The sequence below is a fragment of the Silene latifolia genome, chromosome 4 (genome assembly GCF_048544455.1).
Source record: "Silene latifolia isolate original U9 population chromosome 4, ASM4854445v1, whole genome shotgun sequence".
In the NCBI taxonomy this organism is placed as follows: Eukaryota; Viridiplantae; Streptophyta; class Magnoliopsida; order Caryophyllales; family Caryophyllaceae; genus Silene; species Silene latifolia.
This window is the reverse complement of record NC_133529.1, coordinates 52,506,628-52,530,448: the sequence shown is the minus strand read 5'-3', so window position 1 is coordinate 52,530,448 and position 23,821 is coordinate 52,506,628. Positions and strand designations below refer to the sequence as shown.

Sequence of the window (23,821 nt, the reverse complement as noted above, 5' to 3'; positions counted from 1 at the left end):
AGGTATGAACCGGAGAGGAGCATAATCAAGCTTAAAACCTATCCCTATGCATTAATTTTGGAGATGAGTTGAGTCGGAGCCTGGAAACTAATAATTTGTGATGTGAAACCGTCGTTTAGTACCAAAAATAAATACCTAAAACAACTAACAGAAGCTAGTGGAAGTAGGGTCGATCTTCACAGGGAGGCGGTCACTATCTACTTGTTATTCTAGTATGTCTAAGGTCACCAGATGGGGGTTTGAGTTGTTTAAACTAAACTAAATAAGATTAAAGCAAGAGAAAAGAGCAATGAAAAATAGGAATTAAAGATGTGATCAAATAAATAGAAGTATGCTAGGAGGTCGGTTCACCATGGCAATTAACTAACTCAGTCATAAATAGTTCAGACGATCTAATGTGAGAAGGGTAAGGGAAAGGTCCTTCCGGTCCGCTATCCGCCCTAGATTACAGCTAACTTAACTTCCGTCCTCATTAGGATAGTCTACTGTTCATAACAGGTCTGTTCATTCCAATCTTCCGATCTAGGATTGAATTTAACCAATTTAACGGGTTTAGAGGCGTGCACTCAACTAAACGATTACAGTTATATTGTCATAAAATAGTTCTCACAGTCAATCATCTAACCTATTCATAACTTCATTTACTCACTACCATGGCTCCTCTAATCCTAATAAAGAGAGAATTAGCTATTCATAATATTGGTGAAATTAACAACAATGATATATGAATAAGCAAGAGACATAGTATGAGAACAATAAAGAGGAATCATAAACTAATAATAACAATAACAATAAGACATAAATTAAGAGTAAAGATTAAGAAAAAGCAAAGAGAAATTAAATTAAGAGTAAGAGTAAAGAGATATTACAAGCTTGAGATCCGGAATTAGAACAAAAGCAACGTAACCCCAAAAGAGAGAAAGAAGAAGTCTGCTTAACAGAGTAATTAAGAGAATAATAGAGTGTAAAGTAATTAAGAACATAAAAGAGAGTCACTAACCTAATTACGTCTTCCCTTATATAGGGAAGATATTTATTAACTAAAACTAAGATATTAAATAAGTCTAACACGGAATAAAATCCCGTGTTAAAAAGCAAAGCACTCGATCGAGGACTTTAAAAATCCTCTATCGAGTAACTTCTAGCAAAACCTCTCGATCGAGGACTTTAGGTACTCGATCGAACACTATAAAAAATAAGCCATTCGATCGAAGACAATAAGTGCTCGATCGAACAAGATAGTACTCGATCGAGTACTTTCCAGCGCACAATTCCTGCTTCGCGCACTGAACTGCAAATGGCCGCCATTTCTTCGTTACTTAGGCAAGAGAGAGTTTCCGGTGGCTTTGGAAAGCAAAGAGGATAAGCTTTCATCTCCCATTAGAATTACTTGAAAATCAGTTGTATAACTGGAGATATGGCTCTTCAAAGTAGGCAATATCAATATGAAGTTCTTCCTTTGCTCGCCTAGCTATCTTACTTCTTTGCGCATCTCAAAATAGTAGTCTTCAAGCTCTGACTCAACTCATCTCCTAAATGCATGCATAGGGACATGTATTAGCTTGATTCCGCTTCTCTTTGGTTCATTCCTTCAAATAAGACAAGAGAAACCAAAGTATACAATTCGGGTGACATTTGTAGCTAAACACTACTAAATATGCATAGAGATGCGTGCAAATATGGTACAATAAGTCTATATAAAATGCACGCATCAAAATTCCCCAAACCAAACCTTTGTTTGCCCCCAAGCAAACTATATGCAAAACTAATGGAACGGAGTAAAGCTCAGAGCTAGCTACAAATCTTCCACCTAAACCAATTTAATGCAAGCAAACTAACACTGTGACACCCTCATTTATTGCGGAAAAGTAAACACGTAATTCTAGAATAAAACTGCATGGATATGTTTGTAATAGGTTCATTATAGTAAAAACCTGTAATTTTTAAAACCTGAACCTGTTATAAAGATATCCAAAAGGGAAGGTGTCAAACATGCAAGGTCCAAAATAAATCTCATGAATGAAACATCGCTAAAGTCGCGAAACAAAGTTATACAAACCAAATATGAGAAAGGGAGACATATGTCCCTAAAATGTATGTGACATAAAAAGGGTTTAAGGGTCACAATAAAATAAAACCAGTCTAGGTCCCAAGGTTACTTTGCTCGCTAGCTCGTCCATGTACCCCATATATGCATCACCTACCTGTCATTCGCATTTTATACAAATACGAAAGCCACAGTCAGTGGGGAGTAACTCCGAGTTCTCCCAGCCACGAAATGTCATAATTAATATAACATGTAAACATAAGAATATGAATACGAATCACACAATGCCTTAGCATATAGATGCTAGACAATCGTGCTTATCATGTGAACAACAATATAACAACACATAGTCCTAGCATGTGAATACTAGACCGACTCAAGCTACACTATCATGTGAATCACATAACATCCAGAATCCAAACTCTATCAACCATAGCCGGCTTGCATCTCACCTTCTATGATTCATAGAATCATCAAACAAGAAAGGGCAATATATCAAAGACAGGCATAAGTTCTTAGTACCGTCAATAGTCACTTTGTAACTCGAGTCTATACCACGAGGTAGGGAAGGTAATCGAACCGGTATCTTGGCTCAGCGGTTACTATTAAGAAAACATGGCCAAGAGACAACACAACCCTAGCCTAAAATCTGCGCAGACCTAGACATGCGGATACACACCACCGCACCCAAGACCCACAACTTTTTTTAAAACAAAGTGAAGTGAGTACCCTAAGGACACCACCGAAGGGTTGGCTAGTACTTAAGCTGACCCCATACTATCAAAATAAGTACCTGAGGTCATGCCCCAACTTGGATATAAATCCACTAGTCAGGAACACAAAGGCTATCAAGCAGTGAACATATACTCGTCAGAGACTATAAAGACCTATCTATGATGAAGGCCGAAATACTCACCTAGGACCTAGTCCCAGCTAGTCCCAGCTTGAATACTTTAGCCCACACCACACACGACTCACCACACAAGTCAATTAAGACACCTACTTAACCATAAGAGGGCAGAAAGTCCCACTTACCAACATAAATGCTAACATTCTATCATGTGAAAGGCTATATAAATGTCTATTCAGCAGAACAATCCAACAATATCCTCAATATCAATAATAATCCAAACTCCAGCTAACCGTTAATTTCATAATTCATGAGAACAAACTAAAATGGCAAAGAGGCAACAAGACTGAAGTATAAGGCAGCCAATTCATCCAACAACCAACATGTGAAATGATAATTACAATCACTACTACAAATGAGCACTTGGGCCACTGCCAAATTCGTGGCGCAAGTACTAAATTTCCATGGCTAAATCATTTTGCCACGGGAATACCTTCCGTGGCGCAAGTGGCCGTGGCAAAGAGATAGCCACGGGAAAAACAAGAACGTGGCTATTATTGAATTTTTGGCCACGGATTCTCTCGTGGCTAATAACTCCCGTGGCTAAAAAAATTTCCCGTGGCGAAAAAATAATTTCCGTTGCAAATAATATATATGAAAATTAAATAAATAAAATGTAAAATAATTTATTTATTTTTCACAATGGGTATTTTATCATATACGGAACCGTGACAATCTAGGTAATTGTTTCGCTAGTTAACTTGATTCATTTCAACGTTATTTCGTTTCACGGGTCTTGCATTTGTGAGCATCAAAGAGGCTTCCCAGGAGGTCACCCATCCCAACACTACTCTCACCTGAGCACGCTTAACCGTAGAGTTATTTTGATGTGCTACCGAAATTGAATGTTACCTTTGTTGATATAATTAGCACTTTGAATCCTTTTAAGTTTATTTTTTTTCTTTCAAATCTTACCTTTAGTACTATTTAATTACATAAATGTTACATGTTTTACAATTTTTGTGGTAAAAATATTATTTTGGCCGAAACAATTAAATTTTCGACATTAACCTCCTGATTAATGATTTTTGACATCATTTTTTTGCCCAAATCGAAACCATTTTCTCCAAAAAGTAAAATTAATTCTGTTTTCCTAACATTTTTTATTTCTTTTGTTTATCGACATACTTGTTTTCATTTCTCATGTACTCATATTTTCGCATATTTTTCTTCGCAAATTCTAATGTATAACCGTTATACCTGCGATATGAAAAATGAGACCATTTTGTGGTAAAATAATGACTGCTTTTTATAATTAAAGGTCTTTTTCCCCAAAGTGATCACTATTAACCAAAAAATAGTCACTTTTTAACCCAAAAACCACGAAAAAGATTATTGTACAAAAGAATCACTTATTTTCCTAAACTGATTTCTCTTTGTTATGATTTATCGTTTCTTTTCTTAAAATTTTCACATTATTTGCACATGTGACTTTAAATTATTATAATTTATATATTTTTCCGTGTGATGCGCTCATTTTCAATGAAAAACAATTTCCCAATTTTTTTTCTCAGCAAGTTAAATTTTACGTAAAATTTTTACGGTACCCTCGAATTTTGACAGATTACATATGGTACCCTTTTTTTAAAGTTTTTACATAGTACCCATGTATTTACGTTTTTCAGTCTCAGAATACCCTTTGACAAACTTCCGTCATAACGCCGCTACTCATATGCCTTGTGACGCCTTTTTTTGTTATCTAATACACTATCAATTCATCATCTAATAATACCTAAATCCTTATTTTGTCTAATAAACTAACATTTAGTACGTAAATAATATAACAATAACAACATAACATACACAATTACTCATCAAATTACTTATAGGGGTAACGACGTTATGACGAAATTTCCCCAAAGAGTATTCTGGGAATGAAAAAGATAAACACAAGGGCAACATATGTAGAAACTTAAAATAAGGGGTACCATGCTTAATCTGGCAAAGTTCGAGGGTACCATGGGAAATTTCCGTAAATTTTATATCAAATTCAAATTTTTCTATAAATATCCTACAAATAAAGTTGGAAATAAAATTTTGAATGAAATAGTTTAACAATATATTAATTTTGGATTTTCAAAGATAGATGGTAAATAACTTTTTTATTCAATTTGATATGCTATATCTTTAAATGTGATACGATCATTTAAGATTGTTATTCAAGATTATAAAGTTTAATTTAAAAAAGTAAAAGAAATTCACGACTTTAATAAACATAGTATATATTAAAACAATTTTTTTAAATTATCAATAATTTGAAAAACCTACAAAACATAAATGTGATCTGTAAAAAATCAAAAATTAGACGATAAACTATTCTTTGCTTGCATATAAGTTTATAAAATTTTAAAATTTCTTATTAAAATAAATAAAACAATAAAAAATATTAATTAAATTAATCAAAGTGTTTCTAAATTTTTATATTCAAATGTATTTTCATATTATGATATTTGATTAAATTTCATTCAGATTTAAGTCGTAAAAGATACTCGCCACGGGTGTTTGTTTGTTCGTGGCTAAAAAAATATTTGCCACGGAATAATTCGTGACTAAATAAAATTTCGCCATGGGTGTGACATAGGCCGTGGCTAAAATGATTATTTGCCACGGGTGTAGCCTTATTCGTGGCGCACGTGACTTTTTGCCACAGAAAAAGTTATCCCGTGGCATAAATTTTTTTCCAAAATAATGAATAAGTTTTTCCCGTGGCTAAGCAAAATTTAGCCACGAATTATGAGTTCCCGTGGCATAATTCGTGGCGCAAGTGATGATTTGTTGTAGTGAATTATCAAGACATAACATGAAATTTCCAATAACAACCAATCTCACCTCAAAGACAAACCCTCGACCCGAGTCCCGCGATGGGTCATCGGTCAAATCGAGGCTGACTGGTTTAAACCTAGTTTGACCAAACTCGTTCGGTCAATCTGCCCACTCGTCGAGTCTTGGCCTACTTTGGCCCAAATTACAAATTTTATCGCTATATTATTCTCATGCTATTTCCAATTTCTATCATGTGAAAAATGAAAGTAAAACATTATCAATCACCTAAACACTTAACAAACAACAAGCACCACATTTACTACTTATGTGACATTAATTCGTCGAGTAACTCGGAATAGTTACCTTAAGCTAGCAAAGAGACAAGCAATAAACTTGAGAAAGCTTCTAAAACCCAAAATTACTCTTCATCTTCAACCACATATGAGCCACCTAAAATAATTATGTGAAAGGACGATATTAACGAATTATCTTTATATAAAATATGAGACGGAAATTAATTTAATTATATATTAAATAAACCAAACTAGCGTCAAAACAATTTATGGACACGGCTCAAAAGTTATTATGACAACCTCAAACTCGGCCTAACCACCAACTACACATGACCTCAAACTCGTGACTTAGCTAGGCCATCGCTTTGCCTAGGACACGGCCAAAGCCATCTTTGCTAAGCTACTGACCCAGGCCACACATTGTCTCCAACACTCCACCTAAACAACTACCCATCTCAGCCACTAAAACCCATGCTTGACTGTTCTAAAATCAGCCCACTCAATCACGTTAAAATAGTCCCAAAACCTTGCAACAGAACATCCCAAAACAACCCCACCACAATCCATGAACAACTCTGAAAAACCTGCACAAAGAGACCTCAAAACAGTCCTAAAATAGTCCCTCATCACCCCAAAAAACAGACTACTCAACACATTATAGCGGTCCCAAAAATACACAGAAACCGTCCAACATCGGTCACTCTTACGCCCTAAAAACAGTCCCGAAAGGCACCATTTATCCATCCCAAACTGCCCCAAAACAAACCCTACATGTCAGTATACACCGTCTCAAATATAAAAGACAACAATTAGCACCCAAAACAATCCATACATGTCAGCATACACCGTCTTAAATATACCACTTACTAGCTAGCATCCCAAATGATCCCTAGAGGTCAGTATACACCGTCTCAACTATACAACTGACTAATTAACATCCATAAGGATCCCTATATATAATTATACACCGTCTCAACTATAAAACATACTAACAAATCTTCTACCAGACCGTCTATTTTAGTACATACAACCGTCTTATAATAAATAAAGCTGAAAATATAAATGGGTTTGTAAAAATACATAACGAAAATGAATTTTACTTACAACGGATTGACGAGAACGACGAAAGGAGCGCTATGGAACAAAAATAGTTGAAAACGGATAAGGAACGAAGCACCGACGTCGATTAACAGATCAAAATTCAAAGAAAGGTACGAAAAGGAAGGAAAAAGAAGGAAGAAGAAGGAAAGAAGACGTCGTTGTTTATAAATGAGACAAAGACACCTGCTAGCCTTTATTTATTATACGTACGTTTCTTCGTCGTTAAGAAACTTCGATCGTTATTAAAACCGTTTCGAGTTAAATTTAACCGATTTAAGTAAAAGTTTCGGTAATAAAACGGAATCAATAATAAATAAATTTAATGAGTGAAAATAAAATAAACTCAGCTAGTTAACGTAAATAATACAATATCGCTTTGAATCGGGATTATTAGCGATTTTTACAAAACTAACGGATATTAATAAAAATTGCTAATTTAGTGAAATAAGCTCAAAATAGCTAATTGGACGGTTTTGTTCCCAAAATCCATCTCGGGTTCACTTAAAACAACTTTCATAAGGACTCGTAAAGAAACGGAAATTATTAAATAAATAAACTCGAACTAATTTCAATAAACTCGAACTAACTTTAAATAAACTTATTAATGATTATTAAAATTAACGTATCGAATTATGATGAAATTAATTAATTAGCTAAGCATATATATATAAATCGTTAAATGATGTAATTAAATTCAAAATAGCAATTAAAAGAATTTTATCCAACTTAATAAAATACGGGTGTTACAATCACCCCATCTTTTAAAAAGTTTCGTCCTCGAAACTTGAAAGTATAAATGAAAGGTTATAAAAATAAAACTGAAATTGGAATCGGTAACCAAAACAGTTAAAAGGTCACTTATCGTAAGAATCAAAATTCTTTCAAAAGTTTCAAATAAAATTTTCCAACGAACCGATTCTCATCGAGGAACGGAAGTGTTCTCGTTGCGCATTCAAGAATATCACATTCCAAATCCAAAATAAGGTCAAAGGCAAATCATTTGTATAAATCGAAAATCAAAATACTTTCAGAAACATTAATGAAAAGTTTTCAAATGTATAAGTCTCATTCATGGAACGAAATTGCCCTTGTCGTGCACACAAGAGCGCTAACTTTCCAAGTCAAAGACAAATTTAAAACCGAAAATCACTCGTCGACAAGAGTAGAACAAGTTATTAAACGTTTCTAATAACGAGTTCTAACATCCGATCAACGTTAAAATCAAAAGAAAAGGTAATTTACCCAAATTTTCTTTTGCAAAAAGCCAAAATAGAAATAAAGGTTTCACTTTTAAACCCAATTGGGGGTCAAATCCCTGAAAGTGTAACATTAAACTTTGACAAAAGCATCATAATTAGATCAAAGTGAATAGAAATTGGATAAAATTTACAAAAATCTCAGGTTTGGCAACTCAAAACTATGATAAAGAAGTCTATACTCAAAGAGCAATTAGAGAATTAAATCGAATTTTCATTTTTCCAAATCTTTACAAGTAGGGAAAATTTTGTAATAGTAACATAAAATTTTAGCAACGAACCAAAAATGGTAGCTTGAAATATTTAGAAATTGTACAAAAAGGAAAGTAACTTAGATAGCATAAAAACAAAGTATGTTAAGAGAGCTCAAACTTAAGCCACAAGAGAGCTATAATGACTTTCATAGGGTAAAAATTGAAGTCAAAATTACAAGGATGTCAAAGATATAGTTTCACAAGATACGAGTGTCAAATTTAAAGGAGGAGCAAGATGAAGCAAGGAAATGAGGTATGAACGGTAACGCTTATGAACGAGGAGAAATGGAAAATTAAACAACAAAGAAACGCCAGACACTCTTATCTCAAACAACAACATCACTCAAAACGGTTCCGAAAACTTCCTAACAACAAAACTCATAACCACATCATTCCCAAGGTTTTCCTCAATCGCTTATGTTACCTCATCCTAATCTATTCCCTGAAACAAGGTACTCCACTATAAGTGTGATATCATCGCTCCAAATCCTCAAACATCCAAAAACAACTTTCACAAGCCTAAGGTCAAGGCTTCCAACAAAGATATATTCGTATCCAACTAGTGTCAACTATGGGTTTCTCAAAAAGGTAAACCTTCAATCAAGAATCCCAATACCAAGCTCTAAACTCCAAGAGAAGGTTCCTCAAATATTCCACAAGGTTCTCATTTCAAACAAGGTAGTAACATACCAACCCCAAAATCTGAAAAATCAATAGGATCTCAAGTTTCTCTATCCTTTTACTTATCAAGGATTCCCAAAAGCGGAACTACACTCAGCTACACTCAGCTACGACATCATCCCATCATCTCAAGTGCTCAATACGACCTCAAGGTCTATACAACTATAGGGTTAACAAGTTCTTCTCAATACTAAATCTCTCTCAACTCAAGAACTCTCAAGAGCCAACTAATAATCCCACATTAGCTTTTCTCATATGGTCATACCCATTATCAAACTCTCATGTCCAAAGTGATTATGGAAGCCAATCACAACTCGACTTACTTAGTCAAGGAACTAGGTATAAGAATCACTAAGTATGTCTCATCACCTTACCTAAGTCTTTCTAACATCACGACTTCTCAAAGCCAGGGTTAAGGGTCAGACACAAACAATCTCCTCAAAAGTCGAATTTTCCAACCCAGGTCAACATTCCTCACAAGAAAGAGTACTATCAAATGGCGTTAAGGGAGGATAAGCAAGGAACAAAAGACAAGTTAGGAGTACAAGCGTAGCTTTTAAAGTAAAACTGAAAGGAGTTTAGAAGGAGGATAAGCACCAAGAGATTAAGAATAAGGCGAGATACAAAAAGAACGACAAACATCTTCAAGGAAGTAAAAGCATTCTTCAAAGGTTGAACAAATCTTCAATCCTCAGCAATCGGCACTAAATCTTGATCTTCGTAAAATATAAGTGTCCTTTCAATGGAACGGAGATACTCTTGGCGATCACTCAAGAATATCAATATTCCAATTCAAAGACATAAAAATACATTTTTACACCAACAAATGATAAAACTAATTATCAGACGTCTCCAATAACAAGCTTTAACACTAATTGACGTTAAAACCAGTGAAAAACATTAAAATATTTTCAAAACCTTTAGTTCAAAATTTTGTTTATAAGAAGGGTAATAACTCCATTAGCTATAGATAAGCTCACGGTCATTGATCTAAGAACGCAACAATTATTAAATGACAATCAACAAACAGGTTAGTACCTAACAAAGAGCAAACACAAAGAGACTACAACATAAGATCCTAAATCTACCCATCCTACCCATCTCTCAAGTTTATTATTTGAAGGTCAAGTTATTTATATTGGGGTGCACAAACGTGCGTCGAGAGCAAATATGCTCTGATACCAACTGTGACACCCTCATTTATTGCGGAAAAGTAAACACGTAATTCTAGAATAAAACTGCATGGATATGTTTGTAATAGGTTCATTATAGTAAAAACCTGTAATTTTTAAAACCTGAACCTGTTATAAAGATATCCAAAAGGGAAGGTGTCAAACATGCAAGGTCCAAAATAAATCTCATGAATGAAACATCGCTAAAGTCGCGAAACAAAGTTATACAAACCAAATATGAGAAAGGGAGACATATGTCCCTAAAATGTATGTGACATAAAAAGGGTTTAAGGGTCACAATAAAATAAAACCAGTCTAGGTCCCAAGGTTACTTTGCTCGCTAGCTCGTCCATGTACCCCATATATGCATCACCTACCTGTCATTCGCATTTTATACAAATACGAAAGCCACGGTCGTGGGGAGTAACTCCGAGTTCTCCCGAACGAAATGTCATAATTAATATAACATGTAAACATAAGAATATGAATACGAATCACACAATGCCTTAGCATATAGATGCTAGACAATCGTGCTTATCATGTGAACAACAATATAACAACACATAGTCCTAGCATGTGAATACTAGACCGACTCAAGCTACACTATCATGTGAGTCACATAACATCTAGGAATCCAAACTCTATCAACCATAGCCGGCTTGCATCTCACCTTCTATGATTCATAGAATCATCAAACAAGAAAGGGCAATATATCAAAGACAGGCATAAGTTCTTAGTACCGTCAATAGTCACTTTGTAACTCGAGTCTATACCACGAGGTAGGGAAGGTAATCGAACCGGTATCTTGGCTCAGCGGTTACTATTAAGAAAACATGGCCAAGAGACAACACAACCCTAGCCTAAAATCACAAGAGACCTAGACATGCGGATACACACCACCGCACCCAAGACCCACAACTTTTTTAAAACAAAGTGAAGTGAGTACCCTAAGGACACCACCGAAGGGTTGGCTAGTACTTAAGCTGACCCCATACTATCAAAATAAGTACCTGAGGTCATGCCCCAACTTGGATATAAATCCACTAGTCAGGAACACAAAGGCTATCAAGCAGTGAACATATACTCGTCAGAGACTATAAAGACCTATCTATGATGAAGGCCGAAATACTCACCTAGGACCTAGTCCCACTAGTCCCACTTGAATACTTTAGCCCACACCACACACGACTCACCACACAAGTCAATTAAGACACCCACTTAACCATAAGAGGCGAAAAGTCCCACTTACCAACATAAATGCTAACATTCTATCATGTGAAAGGCTATATAAATGTCTATTCAGCAGAACAATCCAACAATATCCTCAATATCAATAATAATCCAAACTCCAAAATAACCGTTAATTTCATAATTCATGAGAATAAACTAAAATGGCAAAGAGGCAACAAGACTCAAGTATAAGGCAACCAATTCATCCAACAACCAACATGTGAAATGATAATTACAATTATCAAGACATAACATGAAATTTCCAATAACAACCAATCTCACCTCAAAGACAAACCCTCGACCAGGAGTCCCGCGACGGGTCATCGGTCAAATCGAGGTCGATCATGGTTTAAACCTAGTTTGACCAAACTCGTTCGGTCAATCTGCCCACTCAGAGTCTTGGCCTACTTTGGCCCAAATTACAAATTTTATCGCTATATTATTCTCATGTTATTTCCAATTTCTATCATGTCAAAAATGAAAGTAAAACATTATCAATCACCTAAACACTTAACAAACAACAAGCACCACATTTACTACTTATGTGACATTAATTCGTCGAGTAACTCGGAATAGTTACCTTAAGCTAGCAAAGAGACAAGCAATAAACTTGAGAAAGCTTCTAAAACCCAAAATTACTCTTCATCTTCAACCACATATGAGCCACCTAAAATAATTATGTGAAAGGACGATATTAACGAATTATCTTTATATAAAATATGAGACGGAAATTAATTTAATTATATATTAAATAAACCAAACTAGCGTCAAAACAATTTATGGACACGGCTCAAAAGTTATTATGACAACCTCAAACTCGGCCTAACCACCAACTACACATGACCTCAAACTCGTGACTTAGCTAGGCCACTTTGCCTAGGCCACGGCCAAAGCCATCGCTAAGCTACGGCCAAAGCCACAGCTGTCTCCAACACTCCACCTAAACAACTACCCATCTCAGCCACTAAAACCCATGCTTGACTGTTCTAAAATCAGCCCACTCAATCACGTTAAAATAGTCCCAAAACCTTGCAACAAACATCCCAAACAACCCCACCACAATCCATGAACAACTCAAAAACCCGCACAAAGAGACCTCAAAACAGTCCTAAAATAGTCCCTCATCACCCCACGAAACAGCCTACTCAACACATTATAGCGGTCCCAAAATACACAGAAACCGTCCAACATCGATCACTCTTACGCCCTAAAAATGTCCCGAAAGGCACCATTTATCCATCCCAAACTGCCCCAAAACAAACCCTACATGTCAGTATACACCGTCTCAAATATAAAAGACAACAATTAGCACCCAAAACAATCCATACATGTCAGCATACACCGTCTTAAATATACCACTTACTAGCTAGCATCCCAAATGATCCCTAGGTCGATACACCGTCTCAACTATACAACTGACTAATTAACATCCATAAGGATCCCTATATATAATTATACACCGTCTCAACTATAAAACATACTAACAAATCTTCTACCGCACCGTCTATTTTAGTACATACAACCGTCTTATAATAAATAAAGCTGAAAATATAAATGGGTTTGTAAAAATACATAACGAAAATGAATTTTACTTACAACGGATTGACGAGAACGACGAAAGGAGCGCTATGGAACAAAAATAGTTGAAAACGGATAAGGAACGAAGCACCGACGTCGATTAACAGATCAAAATTCAAAGAAAGGTACGAAAAGGAAGGAAAAAGAAGGAAGAAGAAGGAAAGAAGACGTCGTTGTTTATAAATGAGACAATGACACCTAGCTTTATTTTATTATACGTACGTTTCTTCGTCGTTAAGAAACTTCGATCGTTATTAAAACCGTTTGATTAAATTTAACCGATTTAAGTAAAAGTTTCAAGAAATAAAACGGAATCAATAATAAATAAATTTAATGAGTGAAAATAAAATAAACTCAGCTAGTTAACGTAAATAATACAATATCAGTTTGAATCGGAATTATTAGCGATTTTTACAAAACTAACGGATATTAATAAAAATTGCTAATTTAGTGAAATAAGCTCAAAATAGCTAATTGGACGGTTTTGTTCCCAAAATCCATCTCGGGTTCACTTAAAACAACTTTCATAAGGACTCGTAAAGAAACGGAAATTATTAAATAAATAAACTCGAACTAATTTCAATAAACTCGAACTAACTTTAAATAAACTTATTAATGATTATTAAAATTAACGTATCGAATTATGATGAAATTAATTAATTAGCTAAGCATATATATATATATCGTTAAATGATGTAATTAAATTCAAAATAGCAATTAAAAGAATTTTATCCATCTTAATAAAATACGGGGTGTTACAAACACTTATAGCAAAAACTGTCAAATGCAAATGAGTTGTAAGATGTTTATAATAAAGCTGAACCGTCAACCTTGCAAGACCTTTAATGATGGACTCGCACGGGTCACTCTTCTCTCATGAAGCAAAGGGTAAGCAACTGAATGTAAGAGAGAAACAAAAATAGTCACTCACCTAAACTACGACCCACATAAACATGCATGCAACTAATATGATAGAGAATTCTAATTACCGTACATATATTCCAATCAAACAAGGTCCTGTCACAGCCGAGGGCTTACAAAAAGTTTGGTAAATTAAGGTTATTGGTAAGAAGAGGCAAAACATTTTTGGGAATGTGAGGGTATAGGCGGCCAAGCTAGTACCTGAACAGAACCAAACTGACAACATCCATTTCTCATCCATCAAAATTAAGCACAATGCCCTTAATTGGCATCAACTCTCACCAAACCGAATAAAATCAACTCCTCAAATGATCAAAATAAAACATAGGAGTACAAACCAACTTATTCAATCTTTTTTTTATTCATTTGTTTTTTTTTTCTTTCTTTTTTTTCTTTTCCTTCTTTTTCACGTTTTCTTTTCTTTTCTTTCTCCTTTTCATTCAGAAATTACCAACTCCTGATAAAGCAATACAAACCAAACTTGGCACAATAAACAATATACCACAAAACAATCTAAACTAGCTTGACAAGGCAAAGCAACTGGATGTAGTTAAGGGTTAAAAGGCAAATTTGGCTAACTGTGGAGTTAAAGGGGTAAAAATGAAAGAAAGGGAAATGTAAGCACCTCCCTGCATGTGACACCAACCACTAACCCAAATGTATGTAGGCAATAAGCAATTGAATTTCATAAACGTGCAAAATAATGAAACATGCTATGCAAGGAGTATATTACTCACAATCCTACATGAACTGGTCATAAATGACACCAATTATAAGGCTCTAATCCTTAGAAATTATAAGTAGGTTGCCAAAATTTCAGGTCGAGTCTATTTGTTCAGCTAAAATTTAACATTAACTCGTAGATTATGCAATAAGACAATGCTAAAAGATATTAGTTTATACAAGGCTTAAGCAAAAGGACAAATAATATTGCAATTTCATCATTGAAATCCACCATTCCGACTCAACCTATATGCTAAAATAAACGTGAATTTTTTTTCTTTTGATTTTTTAGAAATTTTCTATTTTTATGAGATTTTTGAATTTTATAAAAATAAACAACAATGCATACAGAAATTAAACGTGATAACAGAAATGCAATAAAAATATAAATGCAGACACAAATATGGATACATATCCTCCCCAAACCAAATCGTACAATGCCCCATTGTATTCAAAAATAGGGAAAGGAAATGCAAACTAAAAAGGAGAGAGTGGAGCTGCGGAAAACTTACAATATAACGCGAAGTAGGGACATCCCCAAACCAGCCAGCAGCATGGGAGGTCACAAACAGCTTCATAGCAATGTCATTAGAGACAAATCAAATCAAATATACTCGATCGAGAGGGCAAAGTACTCGATCGAGTAGAATGGGCTACAAAAATGTTTGATCGAAGGAAGTAAAGCACTCGATCGATAAAACCAATTATTAAACACACAACAAATACTGAAATGTTCGAAAAACAACTAAAAAGCTTAAAATTCGGGTTGCCTCCCGGACAACGCTAGTTTCAGACAGGTCCCAGCTCGACCTTCTTTTCTTCATCCAGCTGCTCCAGTTAGTCACAATCAAAGTAACTTAAAGCTCTTAGCATAAGATCTTAAATCTGCGCGTGTGCTATACAAGAGCATAAGTAGCACCAAAATAAAGAAGGAGCATATGAAAGCAAACTAAAGTGTCGTCTTAGCCTAACAAATTTTCGATGACAAATATGGTGAAACTTTATAAGCTTATTTGTCCAACTGGGAGGGGGTTGAGTATTGAAACATAAAGCATAAGTAATATGAGGTAATTTACTATTAGTCATAGCATTTATCATGAAGTTATCGTTAATTAACTCAGGTCGATCGCTCCTAACATCGGAATCATTGATAAAAGAATATATTACCTCAACCATGCTAAGAAAATTCCCTGACTCAGCTACCTTCTCGTTCTCTTCCTTTATGGGTTCTACCCCGTATATTGCGTCCTCTAGAGCGTCCAAATCGGCTTTCAAATGGGGAGATTCACCATAACCATTGTCTTCGTCCAAATCGTCATCCGAAACGGACCAAAATGACATATCATTACTCTCCGTGGCCAAAGTGTTCGATCAAGCGAAGATAGAACCCAATCGAGAGCTTCCCTCCTGAATTTTACTCGATCGAACAAAGAGATTTGCTCGATCGAGTGGTTCCTCGTGCAAAGTGTTCGATCGAAAGGTGTAATCTGCTCGATCGAACTCATGTTACTATACAGTGAAGAAGTCTTCGTATTGAGCTATTTGAGACTCAAGTTCCTTAATATGAGCCTCTCTAAATGTATCAATTTCTTGCGCTCGAAGTGCAATAGCCTTCACCAAGGACTTCAATTCAGCAATCTCCTCTTTCTGTTTATCAGGAGGAGGAACTTGTTGTTGCGGTGGCCAGACGAATGAAGGCTTTTGATAGCCTTGTTGTTGAAATGGATGTGGCCACACATATGCAATGGAATGACTAGCTTTTCTACGCTGCCTAAACGCATAGACTTTGTTGTTCCCTGTCAAACAAATAATGGCATTGTGCCCGGCAGCACCACATCTCTCAAAGTAAACCACCTGTTGCGCTATAGGATGGAACATAGGTGGAAGATCAAAGGTACTCAAGACTTCCCATTAATGATCTTTTTCCTAGACCTGTCTAGGTAAGACCTGTAGGGCCTATCAAAACAGCACTAGAGGAAAAGATAAGAATGCCTCAAGGAATGAATTCCTTGAGGCTAAAGACAGACAAAAATAAAACAAGCAAATAAAATAGTTGCCTCCCCGGCAACGGCGCCAAAATTTAATACCGTCGTTTAGTACCAAAAATAAATACATAAAACAACTAACAGAAGCTAGTGGAAGTAGGGTCGATCTCCACAAGGAGGCGGTCACTATCTACTTGTTATTCTAGTCTATCTAAGGTCACCAGATGGGGGTTTGAGTTGTTTAAACTAAACTAAATAAGATTAAAGCAAGAGAAAAGAGCAAAGAAAAATAGGAATTAAATATGTGATCAAATAAAGAGAAGTATGCTAGGAGGTCGGTTCACCATGGCAATTAATTAACTCAGTCATAAATAGTTCAGACGATCTAATGTGAGAAGGGTAAGGGAAAGGTCCTTCCGGTCCTCTATCCGCCCTAAATTACAGCTAACTTAACTTCCGTCCTCATTAGGATAGTCTACGGTTCATAACAGGTCTGTTCATTCCAATCTTCCGATCTAGGATTGAATTTAACCAATTTAACGGGTTTAGAGGCGTGCACTCAACTAAACGATTACAGTTATATTGTCATAAAATAATTCTCACAATCAATCATCTAACCTATTCATAATTTCATTTACTCACTACCATGGCTCCCCTAATCCTAACATAGAGAGAATTAGCTATTCATAATATTGGTGAAATTAACAACAATGGTATATGAATAAGCAAGGACATAGTATGAGAACAATAAAGAAGAATCATAAACTAATAATAATAATACAATAAGACAGAAATTAAGAGTAAAGATTAAGAAAAAGCAAAGAGAAATTAAATTAAGAGTAAGAGTAAAGAGAGATTACAAGCCTGAGATCCGGAATTATAACAAAAGCAACGTAACCCCAAAAGAGAGAAGAAGAAGTCTGCTTAACAAAGTAATTAAGAGAATAATAGAGTGTAAAGTAATTAAGAACATAAAAGATAGTCATTAAACCTAATTACGTCTTCCCTTATATAGGGAAGATATTTATTAATTAAAACTAAGATATTAAATAAGTCTAACACGGAATAAAATCCCGTGTTAAAAAGCAAAGCGCTCGATCGAGGACTTTAAAATTCCTCTATCGAGTAACTTCTAGCAAAACCTCTCGATCGAGGACTTTAGGTACTCGATCGAACACTATCAAAAATAAGCCACTCGATCGAAGACAATAAGTGCTCGATCGAACAAGATAGTACTCGATCGAGTACTTTCCAGCGCACAATTCCTGCTTCGCGCACTGAACTTCAAATGGCCGCCATTTATTCGTTACTTGGGCAAACAGATAGTTCCCAGTGGAGTTGGAATGTTAAGAGGACAAGCTTTCATCTGCAATTGGAATCACTTGAAAATAAGTTGTAAAACTCGAGATATGGCTCTTCAAAGTAGGCACTAGCAATATGAAGTTTTTCCTTTGCTCGCCTAGCTATCTTACTTCTTTGCGCATCTCAAAATAGTAGTCTCAAGCTCTGACTCAACTCATCTCCTAAATGCATGCATTGGGACATGTATTGATCTTGATTCCGCTTCTCTTTGGTTCATTCATGCAAATAAGACAAGAGAAACCAAAGTAGACAATTCGGGGAATATTTGTAGCTAAACACTACTAAATATGCATAGAGATGCATGCAAATATGGTACAATTAGTCTATATAAAATGCACGCATCATGATGCACGTAGAAGTAAGGTAGCTAGGCGAGCAAAGGAAGAGCTTCAAATTACTAGTGCCTATTTTGAAGAGCCATATCTCGAGTTTTACCAATGATATTCAAGTTATTCCAACTAGAGTAAAAGCTTATCCTCTTAGCTTTCCAACGCCACAAAAATCTCTTGTTTCAGACAAGTAACAAAGAAATGGTGGCCATTTGAAGTTCGGTGTGCGAAGCAGGAATTACGCGCTGAAACTACTCGATCGAGTACTATAGGGCTCGATCGAGTACTTTTTATACTCGATCGAGTGCTTTGGATCTCTCGATTGACTACCTTGATTCTTACTGTACTCGATCGAGTGCTTTTGTGCTCGATCGAGAGCTTTTGAGGAAGAAATACTCGATCGACCAACTTTATGTTACTCGATCGAGTAAAACCAAGTCTCGACGCGCGCAGATTTATGTCGAGACTTATTATATTTAACTATATTAGATTATTAGATAATAAAATCTCTTACTATATAAGAGAAAATAATTCATTAGGTTAAGGGTTCCGAACTTTTCACTGCTTGAATCTCTATTACGTTGCTTTGTTCTTCTTATTCCGGATCTTAAACTCTGTAATTTCTCTTCCTTTCTCTTAATTCTAGTATTAATTATTTATCCTTTGCATCTTTAATTCTCTTATTCCTTTAATTTCTCTTCCTTTAATCTCTTTGTTAATTTAGTTTATGTTATTTCATTTCTTCCCCCTTATTATTATGTTGTTATTGATTATTGCTTTAGTTGTTATTAGTTTTGTTAATTTCATTATGCATAGCTAATTCCCTCGCTAGGATTTAGGGGAACCGTGAATGAATGATGGTAGTTAAATAGGTTTGCATATCTGATGCTTGTTCCATGTATTTGTTGTTATAAGTAGCTTTTAATGACGATTAGACCGTTAATGCGCATAATTGTTCTAGTTGTTTTTGGCAAACTCTGACCTAGATCGGAAGATTGGAAGGAGTGAGACCTGCTACAATTCTTTAGGATACTCTAATGAGGGAGGGAACTAAGTTAGTAGTATTTTAGGGTGAATTGCGAACCGGAAGGACCTTTTCATTACCCATTAGACCAACGCATGTGAATAATCTGCGACCTAGACTACGACCATAGGACATTCATTGGTGACCCGACAATCCTAGTTCCCTTTCTCTCTATTGTTAGATTTATTTACTTCTCGTTGTTTAGTTAGATTAGTTAGTTATAAATTCAACCAAAAACCCCCAATTGTGGCATCTGACAAACTTAGTTGAGCAAGTAGATACAATAGCCTCCCTCTGGATTCGACTGATGTGACCATTATTTGAGCACATTTAGTCCCCGAATTAGCCTCGTTCCCATGCTTTTTAGTGCATAATTGGGTCATTTACGATCTTTAGTCCTTTGTTTTGCATATTCTTTGAGGTTTTGTTTCCTTGGTAGGAGAGGAGTCCAAACCTTCCATTTTCATGGCAAAATAGAGCTAAATTGATCGAATCTAATGACCAAGCATCAAAGACAAGACAAGACTAGAAGGCCTTTGTACATATTATAGTAGATGGGCAATGATGAAGAAATCCTTGCATCCCCGACTAAATCCCGGAGGATTATTGGAAGAAGAAAAGAAGAAAAGGAAGGATGTGACGAGGTCCGCTCGTCCAGCAGAGCAAGACGCCCGTCCAACACCTCAGGAATCCGAGCGTCTTTTCCATCAATCCGCCCGTCCAACCATGCCACAATCCGCTCGTCCAGCCATGGAGACGCCCGTCCAGCCACCACACAATCCGCTCGTCCCGACACCTTGGACGCTCGGATTCCCTTACAGCCTCATACGTCTTCTTCTTGCTCCATGAGAGATGCGCATATTTATGAAAGACCGGCAAAAAGGAGACCGGCATCTCTTTTGAGAGGAGCGATTCCTCAAGGACTTAATCGTCATTTAAGCCCTTAGTAAACCCTAATTTGTGTACCTAATCCCCACTATAAATACCCCATTAGTCTAATTAGATAATCATGTTCTTCTTATCAATCTTTAGTGTAGTTTATATCATTTTAATCTCTTCTTAATCTTGTAATGAACTTCTAATCAAATATTAATACAAATCTCATTTCCTTAATTTCTCTTTTGTTCATCTTTTATTTTGGGTAATTGAAGATCATTTGGGTTATTATTGGGAGATTGACAACCTTCCAATCAATCATCAAGTACTATTATTCTTTGCTTTATTCTGGAATCATTATTAGGTATAATTCTCTTAATCCCTTTTTAATTATTGTTAATCATCTTCATTCATTCATCATGTTTTGCTTTGTTATTATGATTGACAACCTTGTTAACATGCTAAACTTGATAATGGGTGAGTAGTTTCATTAAATAGGGTTAATGGGTAATTAGGGGAATACCAACATGGGGGATGATTCATGCTTAATTTAATATGTATTCATAATTTATTTGCTTGCTTGTTGTGATCTCAACTTATGCACATGTTATGTTTGATGAAATGCGAGCCTATGAATCCTTGCCTTTTTTACCCATAACTTACCTTTTCAATGAGACTTGTAAGACATAAACCAACTCGAGTCTCATTAGACCATGCATATAGTTGAGTAGGGAGGATTAAGTCGACTTGTAGGTGTTGTACAATCTAATCGATTCGGCTCCGGGACCCAAACTTTCCTAGGATTGTAAGATATAAACCAACTCGATCCATCACAACAATAATTGCTTGCTTATAATTTGAGAATATGTTTGTATGATCAATTCCCATGAATCCCCTATGACCCCATGACACCCTAGTGCTTTTAGTCATTTGTTTACATCTCATTTTAATCATCTTGATTGTTTACTTTTATTGCTATTTAGTTTAGTGATCTTCTCATCTCAACCCAAATCGTGACACCCCTAGACACCGCTACTTGTAATCGAAAATCCTACATCAATACCCGTCCCTTGGGATCCGACCTTTACTTGGCTCTTTACTAATAGTAGAGTTGTTTGTGAAGTTATAAATATTGTTTTGGTCTAGGTGCTCCTAACGACAAGTAACCGAAAATTAAGCTCCAAGTGAGTCAGACCAAAAATGGCGCCGTTGTCGGAGACGGTGTTAACTTGATTTGATTTTCTTAGATTGTTATTAGTTGTGTCTTTATTTGCCTTGGGGAAGTAAAACTCCTCAAGGTTTGTTCTAATTGTTTTCAAGTTATTTGATATTTTGAATGTCTAGAAGGTCACAAGGTAACTTGTTACTCATTGATCACGAGATTGAAAGAACTTTGACAAACAATATAAGACTTGCTAGAGGTACTTTGAGAGATATTGGTGAGGTTGTAGATATTCAACCAAACACTATTGAGTTCATCAACCCTTTTGCAAGAGAAGGTGAGGAGAACCCAACACAAAATCAACCCACAATGGCTAAATTTTCATCACATTCCGTACCAATCGAGGAGAACCTACCCAATGGAACTCCCACACCACAACACTTAACCGGAAATTTCATTGCAAAATCCGCATTTATCCAATTAGTCGAAAGAAGCCAATTTGGGGGGATGCCTAGTAAAGACCCTCACTCTCACATGGAGACTTTTTGTGACTATTGTGATGCGATCTCACAAACCGGTGTAACTCAAGACCAAATTCGATGGTCTTATTCCCTTTTTCCCTAATCGGCACCGCAAAACAATGGTTGAAGTGCCTTGATAAGGCTACTCTTGGAAGTGACTCTTGGAAGAAGTTGGCTCTAGCTTTCTACAAAAAATTCTACCCTCCGGAAAAGACTAACATGCTAAGAGCTCAAATTACGGGTTTTAAGCCAAGGGACAAAGAATCTTTGTATGAAGCTTGGGAGCGGTTCAAAGGAATTTGTCGCTCATGTCCTCATCATGGACTTAGCGAGTGGTTCTTGGTACAACAATTTTGGAACGGTCTTTATGAAGACTCAAGAAACATTCTCAACATGGGAACAAATGGTATATTCACCAAGTTGATGATAATCAAACTTGGAACAAGATTGAGGAAATGGCGGTCCACAATTCACAATATAGTAGACCTCGAAAGGCTACTAGAGGAGGAAAGCATGAAGTGGACTCTATTACTCAATTGGGTGCTCAACTTAGTGCTCATATTGATACCATTAACTTGAAGTTTGAAAAGGCTATGGCTAAACTTGAAGAAGCCTCAAAATCACCAAAGCATCATGTTAATGCCATGGTAGCATCTTCATCAATACCAAGTGGGATATGTGAGAATTGTGGAACTTTGGGACATGACCAAAGTAAATGTAGGGGAACTAATGAGTAAGTGAATGCTTTTCAAGCATACAAGAGTGGTACCCCTTATTCCAATTATTACAATGAAAACACCAAATTCCACCCAAATCTCTCATACAAAAGCCAAAATGTTCAAAACCCTCAACAAACATACACCCCACCTCCCATGAGAAACCAAAATCAAAGACCCTTTTTCAACCAAAACCAAGGTTATCAAAATCAAACTCCATACAATCAATAAAATGACCAAGGTTTTGATGTTCAAAAAGCGGTCCTCCAAATGCAAAAGAATCAACAAGAATTTTTCACTCAAATGCAAAAAGATAGCCAAGCAAAGGACATCACCATCAACAACATCCTAGCCCACACAAAAATGTTGGAAACTCAATTGACCCAACTAGCATCTTCAAACTCTCAAAGACAAAAGGGGCAATTACCACCTCAAGGTAATCCCCCAAGACATGAAACGGTTAGTGCCATTCACTTGAGGAGTGGTACAAAATATGAGGGACCAAAGAAGCAAGTTGAGGATGAAGTTGTGGAAGCTAGTGACAAAGAAGAAGTTGTGCAAAACTCTAAGGAAGGAGAACCAACAAAAGAAGAAGTTTCAAAGAAAAGTCAAGAAAAGGCCAAGGAGAAAGAACCCATCATGATTAGACTTCCATTCCCAAGTCGTCAAGCTAAGCCTAAGTTTGATGACCAACTTGGAAAATTTATGGAAATTGTGAAGAATTTTGAAGTCTCGATTCCTTTCACGGAATTAATAAATCACGTGCCGGCCTATGCAAAGTACATGAAGGACATCCTTACGAAAAAGAAGTCGATCCGGAAGCTTGAAACTATCGCCTTCACTAAGGTGAGTAGTGCAATCCTTCAAGGGAGTTCACCTCCGAAACTTAAAGACCCGGGAAGCTTCTCAATACCGTG

The 23,821-nt window shown here is 36.0% G+C and overlaps 2 long non-coding RNA genes and 1 other non-coding gene across 3 annotated transcripts; all 3 read right to left on the bottom strand.

Annotated features, from left to right (window-relative positions):
- Positions 1-2,007: 2,007 nt before the first annotated feature.
- Positions 2,008-6,165, bottom strand: LOC141652236 (uncharacterized). Its single transcript, XR_012547063.1, has 2 exons — positions 6,084-6,165; positions 2,008-2,204 (listed from the first exon to the last, which is right to left on the bottom strand). It is a non-coding gene; the product is annotated as an uncharacterized LOC141652236 (long non-coding RNA).
- A 4,492-nt stretch (positions 6,166-10,657) lies between these two features.
- Positions 10,658-12,369, bottom strand: LOC141652235 (uncharacterized). Its single transcript, XR_012547062.1, has 2 exons — positions 12,288-12,369; positions 10,658-10,854 (listed from the first exon to the last, which is right to left on the bottom strand). It is a non-coding gene; the product is annotated as an uncharacterized LOC141652235 (long non-coding RNA).
- A 10,038-nt stretch (positions 12,370-22,407) lies between these two features.
- Positions 22,408-22,514, bottom strand: LOC141654437 (small nucleolar RNA R71). Its single transcript, XR_012547997.1, has one exon. It is a non-coding gene; the product is annotated as a small nucleolar RNA R71 (small nucleolar RNA).
- Positions 22,515-23,821: the final 1,307 nt, after the last annotated feature.